Source organism: Euphorbia lathyris, chromosome 4 (assembly GCF_963576675.1).
Source record: "Euphorbia lathyris chromosome 4, ddEupLath1.1, whole genome shotgun sequence".
NCBI classification, from domain to species: domain Eukaryota; kingdom Viridiplantae; phylum Streptophyta; class Magnoliopsida; order Malpighiales; family Euphorbiaceae; genus Euphorbia; species Euphorbia lathyris.
Genome location: NC_088913.1, coordinates 47,365,749 through 47,385,656, shown reverse-complemented (window position 1 = coordinate 47,385,656; position 19,908 = coordinate 47,365,749). Strand labels below are relative to the sequence as shown.

Genomic DNA, 19,908 nt, shown 5'->3' with positions numbered 1-19,908 from the left:
TTGAATTTCCGGGCATTTCCGGACCTAAGTAATTTTTCCCTGAACGAAGAGTGATTGCCTTAACATGCTCTTTCGGATTTTCTTCCGTATGGCTGGGAAGACTTCCCTCTTTGCGGGATGAAATTGATTTAGCGAGTTGTCCAATTTGAACCTCCAAATTATGGATGCTAGATGATTGGTTTTTAATAAGCTGATCGAATTTATTCTCGATCCATTTCAAACCATCGTCGTGTTTACTTATTTTTCCGCTCATAGCATCAATAAATTTGTCGATTTTAGAAGATAAAGTGCTAATCGTCTCTCTTGATTGATTTTGATAATTGGTTGTACGATTTTGATTAGCATTAGTATTATTATTATTATTATCTCTCCAGTTAAAGTTAGGATGATTTCTCCATCCAGGATTATATGTATTGGAATAAGGGTTATTAGTTTGGTTTTGTCCTTGGACAAAATTTACCTGTTCAATTTCACTCATCCCTTCATAATCTACATCCGTTTGGATTGGCTGACCATTAGGATCACACGGTGCCATAAACCTATCAATTTTGTGCGATAAGGCAGAAAATTGGGCTTGCAACATCGCAACTGGATCAAGATTCACTATACCTTTAACCGACGACGTAGTTGAGGATGATGGTTTCGCCATTGGTACGTGTCCACACTCCGCTGGCCACATACTACTGTTGATTGCCATTTCCTCCAAAAGTTCTCTGGCTTGGGCCGACGTTTTCTTCATGAATAACCCTCCGGACATAGCATCTAATGAACCTCTTGTTGTAGGATTTAATCCATTATAAAATGTTTGCATTAAAAGTTCAGCGGGCAATTGGTGGTATGGGCATAAACGTTGAAGTTCTTTAAAACGTTCCCAAGACTCATAAAGAGTTTCATTATCATTTTGAGAAAAAGATGTTAACTCTTTTATGACTCTTGCGGTTTTTGCTAAAGGAAATTTTTTTGATAAAAATGCTTCGGCTAATTGCTCCCAAGTTTCAAATGTTGCGGCTGGCATAGAAGTTAACCATTCTTTGGCTCAATCCTTCAAAGTAAAAGGAAAAAGGCGAAGTTTGATTGCTTCCGCAGTCACATCTGTTATTTTAAAAGTGTCACAAATTTCTAAAAAATTTGTCAAATGGGTGTTATGATTTTCGTTAGGTAACCCGTAAAATGTTACGTTATTTTGTAACATATTAAGCAATGCTGGCTTAATCTCAAATTGATTTGCATTTATTTGGGGTCTAACTATGCTGTTTGTTACTCCAGCCACTCCTGGCCTAGCGTAATCCATAAGCGTAGCCATAATTTCTGGCTCAGTAATTCTAGTTTTTATTGCAGTTTTGTTTTTCTATTTCTTGTCTTTCTTGTTCTTTTTAAGAGTCTTTTCAATTTCTGGGTCTAGCGGTTTTGGTGGAATGCCTGAACTTCGAGAACTGCGCATGAACTTGAAATTTCGTACGAACCGAATCTACCTTCAAAACAGAATTTCAAAAATAAATATGTTAGTAATTTGAAATAAGTAAAATATAAAATTTTGAATAAGTATAAATAAACCTAGATTCGAAATAAAACATGAAAAATCTAAATTTTTGTCAAAAAATTTGGCGTTCCTCGGCAACAGCGCCAAAAACTTGTTGAGCGATTTCCGCAAATGCACGGTATACGCTTGTAGTAATAAAAGATATCGATCCCACAGGGAACGTATTTTTAACAAAAACTTATTTTGAATTGGTTAAATTTGCTTTTAAGGTTTATAATAATAAAATCGTTTAATCGGATTTGGTTTTGAAATTGCTAGAATAAGAAATAGAATAGAGTATAACAAATGTTAGAAAATACTTCTGACTTAGGGATAAATTTACAAAACAGGATTGTTTAGTTCTTTAGAAAAGTAAACAAGTGTATTCGTTTGCATTAACCAAAGAAAACAACTTTAAACTTTGTATAAATTATAACGATGAAATAAATGACGGAACCTCTAATTTTTAGGCTTTGAACTGTAGTCAATCCTCCTACGGTCGAGTTAGATCGCTACCTTAACCAAATTAAAACTCTACCGAGATATCAATTTGTCTAAGTGTTCAATAAAGTTTCCTTGTAAAGATTTTGAATTAAACTACGTTTTAATGAAAACACCGGCAATCCACTTCGGATCCTTTACCAAAGTGCTGCATGAAAATCTATCGAATAGAACGGACTTTATTAGATGAAATATAAATTTGATACAAGTTTACAGAGAACAAGAAGCATGAAAACATTTGACGACTTGCAAGTGAACGGGTTGTCAATCCTTTCCTTGGGTTTCGTTAGAGTTTGTCAGACTCAGGGCAGATTCTCTACTCAATCTTCTCGTTGTAACTTCGTAATAGGGATGCGATCGGCCTCTACCAAAATGTAAACTAATATGAACAAATCTAAACGCTACTGTGTTTGTAATTATTGAATAAACAATGTGTGTACATCATATTGCTTTTTACAGAAATGAAATCTAAATTCTGAATCACTTTACTCGGAATTTCTGCATAAATTCTATACTAATCTCTTTCTTCTATATCTTTCCAACTCTCCATCAACTCTTTATTTATAGATGTTGAAGAGTCGTGATTGAAGTGTCGTGTCCGTTGTGAAGGATCGTATCCTCTATGAAGGGACGTTTCTATCCATCCGAACGAACGTGTTTTTTTTGAATTAAACATGTGTTCATTGTACTTGGAGGAATTTCTGCACTTACCGAGAATGGCAATTCTCGGCCGAGAATGGGGAGTAAATACTTTGTCTTCGAATGAAAGGAAGGGGAGTTGAAAAACGCGTGTCGCGACCGAGAATTTGAGATTCTCGGTCGCGGCTTCCACAAATTCTCTACTGAGAATTTGGTTTCCTCAACCGAGAATTTGGCATTTTCTTTTGTTGCTGACTTCGTCTTTGTTCTCGTTTAAGTGTAATCGATCTTTGTCGTTTTTGACTCCTTTTATAAGGTTTTTCTTCTGTTTTTAAGCTCTTTTCGTTCCTATTTGGATTTTACCAAATATTTACGTATCTTATAAGAAAGAAACATATTCGAGAGTAAAAGCATTCTAAATAGTTATAAATAGCACAAATTCATAGCAGAACTGATGTAAATACTAATGATATTTTAGGTATATTTTGGGCTTAACACTGCCCGTCTGTCCTTGCCACCGATCTAACATGGTGCCCGATCGGTAACAAGGGTCTCCGATCGGGATCCACGTCGCCGATCGGTGCTCAACCTACGGACAGACCCTCTATTTTACGTGTCAAAAACCCGAAATAAAGATGAAATGCAAAAAATGTTAATAAACAGATAGCAGACAGTAGGGATGGGATTTTAAAACCCTTCAGAAGTTATCTCTGAAACGCTTTCCCAGTTGATGGCGTGCGGTAGGCCGAGGAACACGAGATTGAGACTTGAGCAGTGACCCAGACCCGTGCAATAGAAAATTAGGATGAAAGAAAGTGGATTTCTCTATATTTGAACCGAGATTCACCGGTAAATGAGAGGTTTTTGACACAAAAATCAATTTTGGAAGTTTGATAACTTCAGAATTAACTAACAGCGAGAGACAGTTGTGATAAACGTGTTTTCTCTACTATAAAACTTGAAATGATGCTTAATTTAGGTGTGGGAACCTTCAAATGTAGTAAATTTGGTATAAAATGGTGTGTTTCACTCTCTTTTCACTCAATTTCAACTGGTTTCGCTCATTTTCAAGCAATTTCACTTGTTTTCTCTCTAAAAACCTTTTTGTTCTTTCTTAATATCTTTTTTTGATCCTCCAAATTGATGTCCATGGTACTTGCCAGTTATTTCCACTTAAGTAGTGGTAAACCAGGCATAATTGCCAAGAAAATTGTCTAAAAACTGCCGAAAACCATCAAAGGTCGTCGATCGGGGACCAAGGTCCCCGATCGAAGACCCTAAAGTCGATTGAAGATCTACGTGGCAGACAAGTGTTTTCAATCTCAGAAAGACTAATGTTTGAAAGATTTTCATAAAATTGAAGTAAAATAAGCTAAAGACATGCAGAAACGGGGTCCCGGTCTTAGCTCGTATTCCGCATAACATGATGTGTGGAGCCCACCTACACAAACTATTAGCAAGAGTGTAACATAGACTCATCACTAGGGCTAGAAAGAGCCCATGCTCACAGATGGGCTCCTAGCATATCTTTTTGCTAATAGAGATGGACGATGGCTAGATTCTTCGGTGTTGTCTTAGTTATCACGCATGATTTCCTTTACATTTTTTAGTTTTTCTTTTAACTCCGTTATGTCCACCATATTTTTTGCTCTGATGTCATCCATCTCTTCTTAATGTTGCCTAAAAACGGTCGATGATTTCATCCGATATCCTTTGGTATTAAGTCTTATGTGGCTCTTATCATCTAGACGTTGGCTCAAGATCCTCCCTATTTTCTTCATGGATTTATGTTAATAGGGTATTGTTGACCGTATACCGCTGTGTATGGCTTCCTCTTAGTATCATTGCTTTTTTCTGAAGTCGCGTGTTTGTTCGAGGGTCTATGCTCACTGCACCAATGTTAACTCTATTCCGAAGCTCCTTCCAAGGCCTTCCTTGGGATACCTAAAAGACAGAATAGATAGTCAGAAAGGGGTTGGAGTCCGGTGAACCCACTCTGATGCATGATAGGGACGTTTTATCCATATCTTTTAGGGTGACAATACGGTTTATTCTTGAGCTAATAATGATGCTTATTGATTAGTTCTTCATATATTTCAATAAACCAATGAGATGTAATAAAATGTGTACTTTTAGTTAATTTTAATCATTTTGAATCTTGTTTCGTTATAAATAGTAAATAAATCAAGTAATCTCGAGTTCAATGATTGTATTTTACAGGCTTAAGAAACGCACGCAAGATGTAAGAGACAGACAAAAAGCACAGAAGCGACGCATCACACGCCATTTGAAAGCAAGAAAATACTATTCCAGAGCCCCACACGGCGTGTGGGAAGTCAAATCGGTGTGTGGGTGTGAAACAGATAAGAACTGCTATCAAACATACACTTTTCGGAAATTTCCCCTAGTCAATAGGCAATCCCACACACCGTGTGACTATCCCACACGACGTGTGGGAAGCTTGAAGCAGCTGTTTAATCATCGAATTTTACCTGAAATAGGCTAGAAGCAAGCCCACTCGTCGTGTGAGGTAGCCCCACGTCGAGTGGGACCAGCATTTTGTGTGTGAAACGGCTGAAAAGAAATGTAATTACTATCGTGCTCGAGCTTGATTTCTGTATAAATAGGAGTGCTTGGCACTCAATTAGGCATTCAATTTTCATGTAATAAAGTTCCTTACACCTTGAGAGCTTGTTGCAATTCTCTCGTTCCCCAAATGAAGTTACGTTCCATCCTCGTTCTCCAAGCTCGAAAGTTCCACCTCCAAATCTGAAGTGACGGCCTTGAGTCCGGTTAGCTAGTTCTAAGGGCGGATTCTTCTTCCCTTTTACATTTTAAGTAGTTTGTACTCTTCTTATGTGTTAGATTCGGTTGTATTCCTCATTTACACTTTTAACAGTTATAATATATGATTTATGGTTTTCAGTTTCACTATACTTGTTGACATTTATTCCTTGCTTTGATTCTCATAATTTATTTGTAGGTTGATTACAAACTTCGAAATCCATTAGGATTCACATAGGTGTTGCCTTATTGGAATTCACAACCCGAGAACCGTATGAATTGACAAGCTATGAAACTTAAGGGCCTTATTTTGTGAACCTAAAAATTAGAGTCGCCTTAAGAGGGAACCACGATCTAAGAACTTCACGGAGTTGGTCAGTTTGCATATAATCGTCTTTGCAAGAGTAAACTGTTACTCGTATATATTCTGAGATATTGTTTATCATATGTTGTAACTTAATGCCATTCGTATCACCCTATTAGGGCTTGAAACACATGAAAATTGTCTCACCTATAGTTTAGGAGTAGTTTATAATTGTTACCCAAACCAACTGAAAGTATTCACCGCCTAGATAACGTATAGAACCGAGTAGTTTAATACTTATGAATATAAATCCCGTGGATTCGATACCTGGACTTAAACAGATTTATTACTTGATAACAACACTTATCCTTAGTTGAAGCCGCCGGAGTAGGGATCACCTCGAGTGCATCGTTGCTCCGGCGCCATTGCTGGGGATTTATTTTTCTTGCAATATTAGACCAAATTGTTTTGTTGTTAGTCTAAGCATTTTTTATACATACTTATACACTAACATCATTTGTTTACTTTAATATTTTTCTTTTGTTAAATTCATCAATTCTTTTCTAGTTTATGCTCACCCGATCTGGGAGTGGTAATCATGTTCCTATTGATCTCGAAATTGAACGTACTTTGTATAGGATAAGAAGAGGAAGAATGGCCGAAGTCAACAACGAGAACCAACATGCCGAGAACAACCAACGCCAAAATGGAGGAGGCAACGATACAAGGATGATGTTGGAGATCTTAGCTCCACATAGACCATAAAACCGAATGGAATTGTTTCCCCCTCCATCCCGGTAAACACTTATTAAATAAAGAGAAGCATGATTGAGCTCATCCAACAAAGTGGCAAATTTGGAGGAGAGCTTTATGAAAATCCAAACGAATATTTAGATAAATTTCTTATGTGTGTCAACACTTCTTGGTAAAATGGTGTTCCACCCGAGACCGTCCATCTAAAGTTATTTCCCTTTTCTTTGACAGAACAAGCATTGGAGTGGTTGCGATCCTTAGAAGCGAGATCTATGACGACATGGGAGGGGCTCGAAAAGGAGTTTCTTTCCTAATATTTCTTTCCTTCCAAAACGGTTAAGTTGCAGAATGACATCACCTCTTTTCAGAAACTTGAATATGAGGCCCTTCATACAGCTTGAGCTCGATTCAGAAAATTTCTCTAAAGTTGTCCACATCATGACATTCCAAAGCACAATCTAGTAAGTACTTTCTATCACGGTTTGACTCGCACTAATTATGCAACTGTGGATTCTGCAGCATATGGGGACCTTTTTAGAAAGTCGACGAGTGATGTGTACGAACTCATCAATGAGCTTGCTAGAAAGGGCATCCAATAGCAAGAAGATCGGCTTGCCGGACCCCGGGACATTAAACGTTCGCCATGGAAAATGAGGCTCCAAAAAGTTTCATGGTTGAAATGAATAAGAAATTAGATGCCTTGATGGAACAAATGAGCCTCAATAAAAATGCACATGTCCTGATGTGCAGTTATTGTGGTGGAAATCATAAAGGCAGGGATTGCCAAGCCGGTAGTCCATTTGCCGGTGACGGCGAGAGTGTAAGTTATGTAGGATGTAATTAAAGGTACAATTCTAACCAAAACTCCTACCCAAACACACACCACCATAATAATAAAAACATTGATAACGGATGGAGGCCTCGACACCAACACCATAACTTGTCATATGATAATAATAATAATAATAATGTGTTGAGGTCTCCATCCAGATTTAATCACGAGTATAGGGAGCGCGGGCTAGGCCAAGGACAAAATGATTAAGAAGGAAAAAATACCCAACCTCCCAACAATATGCAAGACCAAACGATAACTTCCTTGCTTAAAGATATCTTAACTTGTCTTGCTGATAATGAGGCTTTTTTTAGGGATCTAGGCCATCAAGTGGCTCAATTAAATCGTCAACAACAGGAGAGACGACTAGGGTCTCTCCCGAACAACACCGAACAAAACCCACAGTCCAAAAATAGAGAGTACAGTCAAATAATGACTCAAAATGTAAGGGTTCGGATCCATTGGGTTCCAACACGGACTTCCTACAATAGCTGTAAACACGAGAAAGTTGAGCTACTCGACTATAAACGTAGCGACGGTTTGAATTCCTCGAACCATTATTTATATGTATTTATATTATCGTTTTTCTATTTGTCCATTTTTTTAAAATGATAATTAAAAAAAAATAAAAAAACCCCTTAATATCCAAAATTAATTTTAAAATGAATCTAGTTTAGAGGGCATATCGAGTCGCATATACACCGTGTAAAATAGAAGGGAAAACGAGAAGAGAGTTTTTCTTTCCATGTTTGATTTTGTTTTATGTTTTTATTTTGTACTTTTGGAATTAGTACAATACGGAGGGGTAGTGACACCCTCACAGTGTTCGTGTGTGCTAATTCTTTTCGGTGTTTTGAATTTTCTTTTATGTTTTTATGTCATTACACATTTCGTATGTTTTGTATGTGTTTCATAATTTTTGTTAGTAATTTCATAAAATTTTAATACATAAAAATAAAAACATATATATATATATATATATATATATATATAAAAATATCTCGAGATTAAATCGAACCTATCGCCACCTCCAAAATTTGGTTTCATTATTTATCCTAAAAAAATAAATAACTTGATGCGAATGATTGATTCAATTGAGAAATATTAAGTTTTGATTCCGAAACTAGGCAATTTATGAGTAGACAAAATTCGTGCCTAAGAAAAACGAATTCAACAGTTCCAAATTCATGAGGCATTTTGTTAATTAACCTTAAAAAGACAATAAAGATGGATTTTCGAAATTTTTTAAGAAACTCAAAAGCACAAAATAAACCCAAAATTATTGTGAGAGATCTTGAGGCAAAAAGAGTTCACACGAAAACTCTATTTCCTTCACAATTTTGAGAGCTTTTGCTTTACTTGAGTCATAGAGTTTGTGTTGGTCCCTTGTGAGTTAGAGTTTAGTTCCAAAGGGGGGGGATGTAACTATTGGGTAAATTTAACTCTTAATAAATTTCTCACAAATTAATTCAATAGCACAAGATAAAGGCAGGTTCTGAATCAGAGGCAATCTTTGTTTACTGCGTTAAGCAGATAAACGAAGTTTGTTTCTGCTTCTCAACTTTCTTAAACAGAAGGCTACTTAACTAGAAGAGCTTCTGTTGACTTAAAGATTATGCGATCTATTGCATACAATAGTACGAAGCGCAACTTAGATTTTTAAGACAAGCAAGCAATATATCAGAAGTAAAGTAAAGGGTTAGAGAAATAGTTACCCAGCGATTTATATTAGTTCGGCCTCCTGCCTACATCCAGTCCCCAAAATACCTTCTTCTGGGTTTTAATCCACTAGAGAACTCTTTCAACAGGTATAGCACAAACCTTTACAATAGATACAGAGCTTCTGTAAAGTACCGTCCTTTACACTCCACACTCAGCTATCTATCTACCTCTCAACCTATTCACTTATAACCGAAGTGAACAGAAAAGCTTCTGATCTTTTTATCTATTGATAAAGTTGTTCTAACTTAGAACACAATGTAAATCTATTAGCTATTACACAAATAAAGAAACCATAAATGTGTATGAGCTTTTTGCTTTGCTTTTTGGAACTTCAAAAATGATTCTCTTTTGATTTCAGCGTTGATGATCAAGTCCAAATGAAGCTTTTGATGGGGCTTTTATAGTGACACTTGAGGAGGGATCTTTTCGAAATTCAAAAAGACCGTTGGAGGGAAACACTCCTTCTGTCGCTTTCATCATCTGAACTCAATACAAAAAGCCCACCGTCGAACTCTCTTTTCCTTCGATCTTCAGGAGACAACGTGCTACTGAATTATGCCAAAAGCAGTCTGATTGTTTGCTCAAATGAGGTAAAGATTCCAAATGTTCAGGGGACAAGAAGCTTGATGCTTGTACTTCTTTCCCAATATAGAGGTGTAATGTCATTGTCCAGGGTCAACGTTGATCTTTCCTGATTTGGTTTGATCTTCATCTTCTGGATGAATTAGCCTTTTGGGCTTAAACTCAGCTTTTAGATTGTTCCAGCTGTTGGACCGAAATGATTCTTGGGCTTTTAGTCCCATTCAAGGCCTTTACTTAATTCCCTTTCTTTTTAATTCATTGTGGAAATTGTGTTTCAACAGTTTGTACCAAATACTGGGTTAAGTACGTCTATTTCGGTATAAGTACAGTAGATGATAAAATTACTTAGGTTAATTCTTTCTTTTATTTTTTTTGTTTTTCATAACCCTTAGAAAAACCCTTTTGAGCCATTATCCAACTTTTTTTCTTACACCTATGAACATCGAAAAAAATTCAAAACAATTGCATCAATTGCTAAAAAGCCAACTACTAGCAAAAAGTATAAAACTGTAACTGAAATAGTTTTTGTGGCACATTCGAAAAACAAAATAAAATCAAATAAGAGAGTTTCAAGAATTTTCAAGATCTTTCGAGCACTTTCGGTCATTATCTATACAAATTGCTAGATAACCAACAAATCATGATGCAAATCCGAAAAATTAGTGCTCAAACTTGAGTCTCACAAATTAACTTCTAACCTGTCTAAAAATCCTCAACCTCATTATAACCACCCAAAATTTGTGTGATTGAGTGAAATACCTCGGTGAGGTGCAATCGAGTTTCCTGTAGATAATCAAATTATGTTAATATTGCCTCTTAAGATTAAGCAATGAAATTTTGAAACGAGAAGTTGGTAATCCTTTAGTTCACACATATGCTCATTAAACTCTTCTCATAAAATCTTAGTTTCGGAATCATACACTTAGTTAAATCGAGAAATGGTTTGTTTGTCAACACCTCAATCCTTCGTTCTTTGACTACATTTACTTGAGGACAAGTAAAGCCTTAAAGTCCGAGAAGATTGATAGGGACATTTTATCCCTATCTTTTTAGGGTGAATTATGGTTTATTCTTAAGCTAATAATGATGATTTGTGATTAGTTCTTCGTATATTTCAACAAATCAATGAATTGTAATAAAATGTGTACTTTTAGTTAATTTTAATCATTTTGAATCTCGTTTCGTTAGAAATAAAGTAAATAAATAAATCAAGTAATCTGGAGTTCAATGATTGTATTTTATAGGCTTAAGAAACACGCAAGATGCAAGAAACAAACAAATAGCACAGACGTGACGAATCACACACCGTGTGAAAGCAAGAAAATACCATTCTAGAACCCCACACGACGTGTGGGAAGTTAACTCAATGTATGGGTGTGAAACAGACAAGAACGACAATTAAACAGAGACTTTTTGGAAAATTTCCCTGGTCAACATGCAACCCACACGCCATGTGACTATCCCACACGATGTGTGGGTGGCCCATATAGCGTGTGGGAAGCTTGAAGTAGTTGTTTAATCGTCGAATTTTGCCTGAAATGGGCTAGAAGCAAGCCCACTCGTCGTGTGAGGTAGCCACACGCCAAGTGGGACCAAAATTCAACATTTTATATGTGAAACGGCCGAAATGAAATGTAATTACGATCATGTCTGAGCTTCATTTCTATGTAAATAGGAGTACTTGGCACTCAATTAGGCATTCAATTTTCATGTAATAAAGTTCCTTACACCTTAAGAGCTTGTTGTAATTCTCTCGTTCCCCCGACGAAGTTACGTTTCATCCTTGTTCCCCAAGCTCGAGAGTTCCACCTTCGAATGTGAAGCGACGACCTTGAGTCCGGTTAGCTAGTTCTAAGGGATGATTCTTCTTCCCTTTTACATTGTTAACTAGTTTGTACTATTCCTATATGCTAGATTCGGTTGTATTCCACATTCACGCTTTTCACAGTTATAATATATGATTTACGCTTTTCAGTTTCACTATACGTGTTGATGTTTATTCCTTGGTTTTTTTTCTCATAATTGATTATTGTGTAGGTTGATTGCAAACTCTGAAATCCATTAGGATTCACATAGGTGTTGTCGTACCCAGAATTGGAAACTTGGAAACCTTAGGAATTGACAAGCCACGGAACTTACGGGCCCTATTTTTTAAACCTAAGAATTAGAGTCGCCTTCAGAAGGAACAACGATCTAAGAACTTCTCAGATTTGGTTTGTTTGCATATAATTGTCTTTGCAAGAGTAAACTGTTACTCGTATATATTCTGAAATATTATTTATCACGTGTTGTAACTTAACACCATCTGTATCACCTCATAAGGGCTTGAAACGCATGAAAATTGTCTCACCTGTAGTTTAGGAGTAGTTTATAATTGTTACCCAAATCAACATAAAGTATTCACCGCCTAGAACGTATGGAACCGAGTAGTTTAATTCTAATGGATATAAATCTCGTGGATTCGATAGTTGGACTTAACCAGATTTATTACTTGATAACGACGGGGTACATTTATCCCTTAGTTGAAGCCGTTGGAGTAGGGATCACCTCGAGTGCGTTGTTGCTCCATGACCCATCAATGCCTAAGTAAGCAATGGTAGGAAGGGTTAAAGGTGATGAATTACTTGTGAGATAGTGATGTTAATGTACCTCTAGGGTTTTTCCATTCCGGTCTATTTATAGTTTTCTGAATCCTTCTTCTCCTAGTAATCCATTCTTATTAGGAATCCTTCCTCTATTAAGAGAAGTCTTCCTTCAAAAGGAGTCTTCTTCTAATAGATGTCATCAGGATGGTCTCTATATGTTTGGCAGGAGGGTCTTCCTTTATGGAAAATGGAAGTATGTTGGATCTGAAGGCTAACGTGGTTTATTGGATATGAAGTCTTTTAACGCTCCATGTGTCAGTGTTTACTTCCATCATTATCAGTTATTAATGTATTTTGTTGGTACATTTTTAAGGACATTAATATATAAGGGTATTTTTGAAAAACATGTATGTTGTTCTGTCTAAAATATTTTATATTATTATTTTTACATAGTACAATTCATATTTTAATTGTATTTATATAATAATTTATTTATAAAAATTTGAAAATATAAAAATACCAATCTAATTGATCCTCAATTAATCCTCGACTAACCACTAAAATTCCCCCTTGATTGTCATGCGTGTTTCTTCACTTTTCACTGTAGGATAAAGGTGGATGTAGATGTTACTAGAGATATGTTTAACTATGAGGATCAAGGTAATATTCTTAGCATTCCTTTATCTTCTTCAATTGATTAAGATGGTTGATTTTGGAGCTTTAAACATGATCGTAATTATTAAGTGTGTAGTGCTTATAGATGGCTTTGCAACTTACAAACTAATGCAACTAGTTCGGGTTGGAAGCGGTTATGGGCACTGAAAGTTCCTCTTAAAGTTTGAAATTTGATTTAGAGGGCTGGAATGAAGTTATTCTTACAATTGAAGCTCTTATTATGAGGTATATTAATCTTAATCCCTTGTGTGTTTTATGTGATGTGGAAGTTGGAAGTCTTTTGCATATGGTTTGCGGGTGTATACATATTAGTGTTTAACAGGCTGAGGGTTTGGCAGGGGTGTTGTCTAAGAATGCATTCAATTTTTTTGATTGGATGTGTTATGTTTTTTCTTCCTTAGGTTTTGATCAATCTTATGTCTGTGCCATAGTTGTGTAGGACAACTAGTCGAGAAGAAATTTGTTTAGAAAGGGCTTAGGAATTCACTAGCTATTCGATTCGGGTATGAAAGAGTGGCAAGATGCTCAACTCAGATCTAACAATTTATGTCAACAAAGGATTGATTACAGGTCCGATTCTGTTTCACGTTGGGCTAAGTCTCATGCGATGTTTCTGAAGCTTAAAATTGGTGCATCGATTATTCCAGGATCAAGTTTACTTGGTACGGGGTTGCGTTGCATGATAGTAATAGTGTTTTCTGTAGGGCTTTTTCGAAGTTATTGTTGGGTAATTATTTTGCGAGAGATAAAGAAGATGTGGGGATTAAAGAGGCTCTTAGTTGGCTAAAAAGTTATGACTTGGATAATTATTTGGTTGAGACTGATGCGACAATATAGTGGTTGAGCATCTTAGACAATCTTTTTTTCGGTGAGCATATGACCTTATTTGGGGGGGTTGTAAATCTTTACTTTCTTCTTTTAATGATGTTAGTGTTAAATTTGTTGGTCGTTCTATGAATGTTATGACTCACGAACTAGCTAGAGCTGCATATTCTATGTCACTTATAAAATGGTTAGATAGATAACGTAAATTTGTAACGTTGTCCGTAAAGAGTAATTTTACTCTTAATATCTAAAATTGTGTAATTTTACTTGTAATATTTTTCAAGTTGGACCAATTTCAGAAATTATTAACGGATTTTTTTCTCAATTATTTATCATGTTATAATCACTGTACATATGCATCATGTAATCGCTCATCAGTGATAAATAATTAACATATACGTATAACACACATGCAAAACATTAAAAAAAAAAATCCAAATATGTGGAACATATGTTATATATGCAATTTTGGAAATATTATTTGTCCCATGAGACAATTGTTTATACGTTAATCATGAATATTGAACAAGGCATGATACATATATAGAAACAATGATAATTTATTGAAGAAAAGTAGAAAGATGATAGTTATATTTATTGAGGAGGAGGAGCAGGAGGATGATACTTGCAGACAACAGCCGTCATCCATTCATTATTAAGGCATCGAGCTGAGGAACAACCGAGAGTGGAAGAGGTAGTGGAGAGGACTTGAGTATAAGCGGCACAACAGGAATTGGTAGCACAGTGGAGCCAGTGTTTGATAGCAGCCGAGGGTGTTAAGCTAAAATCTCCAACTTCAACGTTGATGCCAGTTGAAGATAGATCAACATGAAGAACACAATGTCCAACAAGCTCAGACCTCAGGTAGGCTTCAGCATCAGCAGCTAATGTCTTGTTCCATACCAATTCTGGTACTCCTATCTCACCCCGAGCTTTGTTGTGGGCACTCAGGTACTCTTTTACTTGTGGGCTGTTTTTCGCATAGGCATAGCTACCTAACAAACAAATACCAAATGCAAATGAAATAATAATTACACTCTTCTTCATCCCCATTAATTCTTTCTTTCTTTCTTTTTTTCTGTAGCTACCAGACTTCCTTTATATTCTCTATTCCTTGGATTGGATTACACAACACTAACCTACTTTCCTTATATTACTCAACAGCTCTTTTTCTGCACCTTACTCCTCTACACGTGATTCCATTCAATTATCTCAATACCTTGAATTTTTAAATATTATTGTGAATCTCTATTCAACTCTTCCATTTATTCACATATATATTTACACGTTTCTCATCCCATTCCATTTCCTAACATAGAATTTCAAATCAATTTTATTATAACAACTCCTACTTCTCGTGTAATTACATTCCAGACCCTTGGAGGTTCAAGTATGTACAAACAAATGCATCTTTCTAATTGTTGACATTCCTTTAACAAATTACCATACCAATTCAACGTAAATTTTAAAATTAATATATAAGACCCAACTATATATTTTATTATATTCTCATACATATTAATAAGGGTCAAGAAATATCTAATAATGTTTCAATCGCCAACTCAAGGATGTTGTGCATTAACAATCACTTAATTATTCACAATTTTCTACTATGGTTATATAAGATTTTAAGTGTAAATATAAAAACATTCAGTTTTCGCAGTTAAAGGAACCTGTACTCGTATCATTTTTCTATCTATGTTCACACTGTTATTATTGTATATTTATACGGGTAATTTACAAAACGATTTTAGGAGAGGTCCATTTATATATTTACACTCATTCATAGATATACTATCAAATTAGATTCTTCCATTACATATTTTTCAAAAATACCCTTAGTATATTGTTTCACCCATATTTTAATTTGGGTCAATTTCATAATTAATTATTCAATTCGGTCTAAATTATATAATTGATGAAATTTGGGCCGAATAATTTTACTAATTATTCTAGCTTGAATTTGTAATTATTTTATTAATTACCCTTTCCGTCAAAAATTGTGTAACATTTAAAGTTTTGGACCGATTTAGTAATTTATTAAAAGTTCTGACTGAAATGTGCAATTGACTAATTAAATCAAAAAAACATCAGTAGCATTTGGCGTGAAAGTTAGGGCAGATTTAGTGGAGCTGGAACATGGGTTAGTGGGGGACAACAGTTAGGAGCAACCTTGGTTTGCAGTTACGAAACTTCTTTGTTGAAACGTGAAACTTACTTGCTGGATGGTTACCTATTTATTTTTTACACCATAAATACAGGTTTTGGCAGAAGAAAAAGGGATTCAACAATCTCAAAAAAAATCTCAACAACAATCAGACTCAATTTTATCAATTTCTTTCAACTTTTACTCATATGTTCTACATTTCCCTTTCAATTCTTAGTTCTACACTTTCTTTCAATTTCACTTCCAAGTTCTTTCAATTCAATTCCTATATCTGTAATACTTTCAATTTCAGAATTCAATTTCGATTATCCAAACATTTTTATTCTTAATTTTGGCATATTTTCCTTCAATTAATCTTAATCCCGTAAATTTAGTTGCGAATCTTAAGCTTTTCTAATTTTTTTTTACAAAATTACTGGCACACTCATCCAATTCCAAAAAAGGCGAAACATAAATGGCACGCTTGGTGGGACCAGAAATGATGCCAACACTCAATCATGAATTTAATGGTGAATCCAATTTTTGCCATCTCTCAAGATGCAGAAAAAGTACAAATTAACACAGGACAAATCTCTCTAGTCAAGGCCAGATAAAGCTATGAATTTGACACAGAGGAAACATGAGGAAAAGTAGTTTATAAGCAGAATGTGAGATTGCTTTAAACATTTGGATGATGTTGATGGCATTAGCTTATTCTTGAAATAATTCCAAATTGTTTTAAAAGAAAATGCACATCCGGCAGTGCTTAATCAACCTCAACACACTCCTTTGTCAAAGAAAGAGCCTGTTAATTTGCAGAAACTGAAGTTGCAGGTTAACCAATTTGGGTAATTCCCAAATTCCCACAAATCAATTCAACGGTAACATTGCAATAGACTTTTGTCTTCAACACAAAAGACATGAAACAAACCGTTTCATTTATTCACCAAATTCCAATCCTCTTCTCCACGTCTTCTACACTTTCTCTCTCTTTTCTGTTTTAACAAATTGTACCTGGTTTTGATTTGCTAGCTGTAATTGTCCTTTCCTGTACTGCCATTTTCAATCCTTCTCTTTATATTCCTGCAATCATGAGCAGACAAATTAATGAGAAAAGTTATAAGAATTTTTTATTCTTACCTCATTGTTAACATGGTATCAGAGCAAGAATAGCTTCTTGAATAGCTTTCTACTCTTTATTAATCATGGCTGCAGCTCCTATCATTCCTACAAGCAGCCCATATCATCTTCCTCCCATAGAAACACCAGCTTTAGCTCTGGTGTCACAACCTCTCACCGGACCAAATTACCACCAGTGGTCCAGATCTGTTCAGGTTGCTTTAATGTCCAAAAACAAATTTTCCTTTGTGGATGGCACCATTACTACTCCTGCAACAGGGGATAATATGTACAATCAGTGGGAGCGAGTTAACAACATGGTGATGTCCTGGCTTACACATGCTATATCACCATCAATAGCAAGGAGTATTATGTGGATAGACAAGGCTTACCTTGTTTGGAATGATTTAAGAGAAAGATTTTCTCAAACTGGCTCTCTCAGAATTCTTGAGCTACGAAGAGAGATTCACAGCTTCAAGCAAGGCAACAACAATGTTTGAGAGTATTTCACAAACCTGAAAATACTATATGATGAGCTTCTGAACCTCAGGCCCATGCCAGTTTGTACCTGCAGACCAGCTTGCAACTGTGATGCTTTCAAAATCCTAAGGGATCAACAAGGAGCAGATCAAGTCATGACATTTCTTCAAGAATTGGATGAATCCTACAGCACCATCTGCTCACAGATCATACTCATGGATCCATTACCAAACATGAATAAGGTTTTGGCATTGGCAACACAACATGAAAGACAGCTTGGTCTATCACACACAACCAATGAATCACATGAAGGCACACCTTTTGCTGGGTTTACAAACTCACAAGGGAAGTCAAGGGGCAACAAGAATGGCATGAACCAGGGATACAAGAAGAACAACTAAGGATCCTTATGCACATACTGTGGTAACACAGGACACATAGAGGAAATCTTCTTCAAGAAGCATGGATACCCTCCTGGTTATGGCAATCGATTCAAAAATAACAACTACATGGGGATCTCAATCAAAGGCAAATGCAACAAATCAATGCAAGGATGAAGGTGAACAAGACTCTTTTAAGGATGATCAATCACAAGGCAATGAACAGTTTACACTCACCAGAGAGCAATATCAGAGACTTGTAGCTCTCATTCCTCAGGGTCAGCAGAGCCAGCGTGGCAAGGGATCCACCTCAGGAGCCAGTGTCAACATCTTCATCAAAAGTGACACCTCTGGTAAAGTCCTTAGCTCAATACTTGATAAAACTGCAAGAACACAGTGGATCATTGATACAGGAGCAACAGACCATATAATATGTGATATCAATTACTATGATACATATGTTTCAATTGATAACTGTGATGTTGGTTTGCCAAATGGGGATAAAGTCAAGGTTGAGTATATAGGAACTGTTGTGCTCAGTCCTAAGCTTATCTTGCACCAAGTGTTATGCATACCTAATTTCGAGTATAACCTGATTTCTACAAGCAAATTATTAAGCTCTAGTGATATATGTGTGGTAATAACTGGATCAAAATGCCTGCTACAGGACACTACAAGATGGGAGAAGATTGGCTTGGCTAATGAGCATGAAGGGCTATATTATTTAGAGTATCCATTGCCTAGGATTTCTAATGTATCAGCTAGTAGTATTTTGTCTTCTGTTTCTTCAATCAAAGCTAATATATGGCACATGAGATTTGGGCATCCCTCTTATGAGAGATTGAAAAGCTTAGGTCTTCCTTGTAATGACTTCTTTTCAATTAATGGAAAACCCTGTGATATTTGTCAAAGGGCTAAACAAAAGAAACTTCCTTTTTCTTCAAGCAATCATGATGCCAAGCACATTTTAGAAATTGTTCATGTTGATATCTAGGGTCCCATCAAGGAATCATACTCAGGAGAACACTATTTTCTAACTATCCTAGATGATTATAGCAGGTATACTTGGTTATGTTTACTTAAAACAAAGGGAGAGGCGAGAGCTAGGTTGCAACAGTTTTGCACCTATGCCCACAGGCAGTTCAATGTGCACATCAAGATAATCAGATCAGACAATGGGCCAGAGTTCACAATGAATGACTACTATGCTACCCATGGCATCCTACATCAAACAACTTGCCCAGAGACCCCTCAGCAGAACTGGAGGGTTGAGAGGAAACATCTGGACATTATGAACACCACAAGGGCCCTAATGTTTCAATGCTCAATCCAAAAAGAATACTGGCCATTGAGATCGAAAAGCGATCGTTGAGAATCGCAATCCCCGAGACGGAATGGGTGAAGAGGCGATGTGAGCAGTTGGCTTTAGTTGACGAGAAAAGGATGGAAGCCCTTTACCATGTACAGTTATATCAAAGAAGGATGGCTCGAGCTTTCAATAAAAAGGTCAAGACCAGTCCTATCAAAGAAGGAGATTTGGTGCTGAAACAGATTCGTGTGACGCACACCGACCATAGGGGCAAGTTTAAACCTAACTGGGAAGGGCCATTCATCGTGAAGAAGATACTAAGCAAATGAGCGGTGAAGTTAACTACCATGGACGGCATGGAATTCTCCGAACCTACCAACCTGGATAGGCTTAAGAAATACTCTTCGTAAGAAAAAAAAAAGAAAGAAAAATTCCCGATAGGTTGAAAACCCGTCAAGGGCGGCCTATGCAACAATAAGGGACATCCCAGTGGGTGAAAACCCGAAAGGGCACTCATTTGAAAATTCCGGAATAGTAAAAGGAGAGGAGAAAAATTGCCGGGATCCGAAAACCGAAAGGCGGGTCCTGGTAACAGCAGTTATAACTTGAGCAATTACAAAAACAATGTATAAGAGGCTAAGTATTTCTGTTGTTTGTAAATAAATAAAGGCATGAATATATTTGACGAGAATGATTGGAATCATCATAATCTACTGAATGCATGGAAATATGAATCATGAGTTATACATTTCC

At 36.2% G+C, this 19,908-nt stretch overlaps 1 non-coding gene across 1 annotated transcript; it reads left to right on the top strand.

Moving 5' to 3' along the window:
• Nucleotides 1-827: 827 nt before the first annotated feature.
• Nucleotides 828-934, top strand: LOC136228274 (small nucleolar RNA R71). Its single transcript, XR_010688602.1, has one exon. It is a non-coding gene; the product is annotated as a small nucleolar RNA R71 (small nucleolar RNA).
• Nucleotides 935-19,908: the final 18,974 nt, after the last annotated feature.